We start from the raw sequence: 4,010 nt of genomic DNA on the forward strand, positions 1-4,010 counted from the left end.
CTAGTGGATTATATGTTGAGCTGCTAACCACACGGTCAGCAGTTCGAAAGCCACCAGCCTCTCTGTGCAAGAAGGATGAAGCTTTCTGTTCCTGTGAAGAGCTGCAGCGTCCGAATCCCACAGGGGCAATTCTACCCTTACCTACCCGGACACTATGAGTCAGCGTCGACCCGATGACACCGAGTTTGTTTTTTGTTTTGTTCTGTTTTTCAGTTTCCCAATCCGCAGGGCTAATCTTCTAGCACTCTATCAAGTAATATCTGTTTGTGACCCATGAGGTTTTCAAAGACCAGTTTTTGGAACTAGATTGCCAGGCCTTTCTTCCTTGTCTGTCTTAGTTTGGAAATTCCACCGAAACCCGCCTACCGTGTGTGATCCTGCTTGCAGTAGAAATACTGGTGCATAGCTTCTAGCTAGAAAAACTCAAACCACTATCGTATGACAAGCTGACAGGCAGATGGTAGTAGTTGTCCTATGCTGGCTTCTAAGCCACCTCTGACTCCTGGGAACCCCCGTGCACAATAGAAGAAACATTCCCTAGTCCAATGCCAGCCCCACGATTGGTGGCAGATCAAACCATTGTGATTCATAGTTTTGTTAGACTGACTTTCAGAAATTGATCAGCAGGTCTTTCTTCCTAGTCTATCTTTGTCTGGAAAGTCCACTGAAACCTGTTCAGCGTCATAGTAACTTGCAAGCCTGCATGGACAGACAGCTGGGGACCACTCTTGAGGTGCATTGGCTGGGAATCAAGCCCAAGTCTCCCCCATGGGAGACAGGAACTCTACCACTGAGTCACCGCAATCTTCTAGTTGTCCTCTGGTCCATTGCCATCCAGTTGATTCCAACCCCTAGTGCCCTGATATAGGGTTTCCGAGGCTATAAACTCTACAGGAGCATAAAGCCTCCTCTTCCTCCCTCGGAATGACTAGTGGTTTGAATTGCCAACGTTGCAGTAAACAGGCCTAGCAGACTCAAACTCACTGCGTTGACTCAATTTCTGACTCACAGCAACCCTGTAGGACAGAATGGAACTGCTTCCGTGTGTTTCTGAGGCTTTAAATCTTTCCGGGAGCAGAACACCTCATCTTTCTCCCACGGAGTGCCTGGTGGATTCAAACTGCTGACCTTGCGGCCAGCAGGTCCCATCCATAATCCATCAGGCCACCAGGGCTCCTTAGCAATTCCATAGAGCGACCTGGTGTTTCCTGCCTCCACAGAGTGCCTTGTGACAGGCCCCACTTGGCTCCATCCTTCACATTAAGCAGGTAGTTGAGTCTGGCAGCTGTATTAGACTGCGGTTTTTGTTACTGGGGCCAGAGCATTTCCCAGCTGCGATCGTCAGCCGTAGGAGGCCTGCTGGTACAGTGGCACACATTGCACTGCTGACCATGAGGGAGGGAAGCTGAAAACCACGAGCCTCTGTGGGAGAAGGATGGCTGGAAAAGAGTCTCAGTCTCAGGAACCCACAGGAGCAGGTCTACTCCGTCCTGTAGGGGCAGTAGGAGTCCAAATTGACTAGATGGCCATGGATTTGGTTTATAGTAAGCCCGATCACCGAAATCCAAACCAAACCCACAGCCATCTATTCCATCCCAATCCATAATGGCCCTAAACAGGGTTTTCTCAATTCATTGCCATTGACTCGATGGAACCCTGTAGGACAAGATACAACTGCTCCTGTGGATTTATATGATTATAACTCTTTACGGGAGTACAAAGTCCCGGGTTTCTACCGAAACAGGGTTTTCCACGACTGGAAGGCTTTACAGGAGTAGAGAGCCTTATCTTTCTCCTGCAAACCTCCACCAGGAGGTACATACACCTCCCATTTCCTGAAGTAGTGAGCACCGTGGAGCATTACTTTGTTCATCGTTTTGAAAGCAACAATATTCTAATTCAACAGTTCTCATGCTTTCTGGATCCAGAATCCCTTCGTACTCCTAATGATGGTTATAGACCCCATGGAGCATCGGTTTATAAAGTTAAAGCTATTGATATTCACCCTCTTGAATATAAAAACGGAGACGTTTTTGTATGGTATTAATGCATTTCAAAGTAACAATAATCAAGGTTAGTAGGATACATATCATACCAAAAAATTCAAGCCAAACTCACTGCCTTCGAGTCAATTCCGACTCTTTGGATCCTATATGGCAGAGTAGAACTGCCCCTGGGGGCTTCTTTTCTTTCTTTTAAAAAAAAATCATTTTATTGGGAATTCATACAATTCTTTTTTTTAAAAAACATTTTATTAGGGGCTCATACAACTCTTCTCACAATCCATACATATGCATACATCAATTGTATAAAGCACATCCGTACATTCTTTGCCCTAATCATTTTCTTTTTTTTTTCTCCTCTTTTTTTTTACATTTTATTAGGGACTCATACAACTCTTATCACAACCCATACATATACATACATCAATTGTATAAAGCACATCCATACATTCCCTGCCCCAATCATTCTCAAAGCATTTGCTCTCCACTTAAGCCCTTTGCATCAGGTCCCCTTTTTTTCCCCCCTCCCTCCACTCATACAATTCTTATCACAATCCATCCATCCATCCATGTGTCAAGCACATATGTACATTTGTTGCCATGATCATCCTCAAAACATTTGCTTTCCACTGGAGCCCTGCATATCAACTCGTCATTTCCCCCCCTCCCTCCCTGCTACCCCCTCCCTCATGAACCCTTTATAATTTATAAATTATTATTATTTTGTCTTATCTACACTGTCTGACGTCTCCCTTCACCCACTTTTTTGTTTTCCATTCCCAGGGTGGAGGTTATATGTAGATCCTTGTAATTGGTTCCCCCTTTCTACCCCACCTTCCCTCCACCCTCCAGGTATCGTCACTGGTCCTGAAGGGATCATCTGCGCTGGATTCCCTGTGTTTCCAGTTCCTATCTGTACCAGTGTCCATCCTCTGGTCTTCTAGCCAGATTTGTAAGGTAGAATTGGGATCATGATAGTGGGAGGAGGAAGCATTTGGGAACTAGAGGAAAGTTGTATGTTTCATCGTTGCTATGTCCCACTCTGACTGGCTCATCTCCTCCCCGAGACCCTTCTGTAAGGGGGTATCCAGTTGCCTACAGATGGGTTTTGGGTGTCCACTCTGTACTCACCCTCTTTACAATGATATGATTTTTTTTGTTCTTTGATGCCTGATACCTGATCCCTTTGACACCTCGTGGTCACACAGGCTGGTGTGCTTCTCCCATGTGGGCTTTGTTGCTTCTAAGCTAGGTGGCCACTTGTTTATCTTCAAGCCCCTGTGGGTTTCTAAGACTAAATCTTTAAGGAAATAGGCAACCTCATCTATCTCCCATAGAGCAACTGGTGAGTTCGAACAGCTAACCACGTAGCTAGCAACTATTTGAATAGCCCACTACACCTCCAGAGCTCCTTGATCTCCTATATTTAATCTGTTGCAATATGTTTTTGTGGCTAAAATATAAGGTGATTATCCAGCCTCATACAGTTATGTAGTTAGAAAAGGGAGGCGCAGTATAATAGCTTCTTCAGATCATTGTGGCTATTTTTTCTCAAAAGAAATGGTCCTGCCTTTAAAGTTGGTTGCAGTCATTGGAATCTCAATGTGGAATCAGAAACCACATCAATGAATTTTTAAATGAAAGGTTGTTCATGTCACACAGGTAAAATACCAACCTTGTAACAAGCTTTAAGGGAGGCACATGCCACCCCAAAGCGTGAAACCCCGATCATCATAATTAGGACCTGGAAAGGGATCCTCTATGTACTTTTAAATCTCTGCTTCATGAAGGGCTATCTTGCATTTTTGAGTGGCTCTTTGATTCATAAATAATTGTGTGACATTATGTATTAGTCATTAGGAAAATATTGGTTCACTGAGTTAGGCAGATATTCCAAATTCTAACAAATTTCACTATATGATATCCATCCTCCCCACCCCACACTGCCATCACATTTGTTAATATAGCCACCAATCTCATAAGATAAATCTACAAAATTGACAAGAC

At 44.2% G+C, this 4,010-nt stretch overlaps 1 non-coding gene across 1 annotated transcript; it reads right to left on the minus strand.

The window, feature by feature from the left end:
* Positions 1 to 3,655: 3,655 nt before the first annotated feature.
* Positions 3,656 to 3,759, minus strand: LOC142435504 (small nucleolar RNA U13). The gene has a single exon (XR_012781548.1). It is a non-coding gene; the product is annotated as a small nucleolar RNA U13 (small nucleolar RNA).
* Positions 3,760 to 4,010: the final 251 nt, after the last annotated feature.

The sequence above is a fragment of the Tenrec ecaudatus genome, chromosome X (assembly GCF_050624435.1).
Source record: "Tenrec ecaudatus isolate mTenEca1 chromosome X, mTenEca1.hap1, whole genome shotgun sequence".
In the NCBI taxonomy this organism is placed as follows: Eukaryota; Metazoa; Chordata; class Mammalia; order Afrosoricida; family Tenrecidae; genus Tenrec; species Tenrec ecaudatus.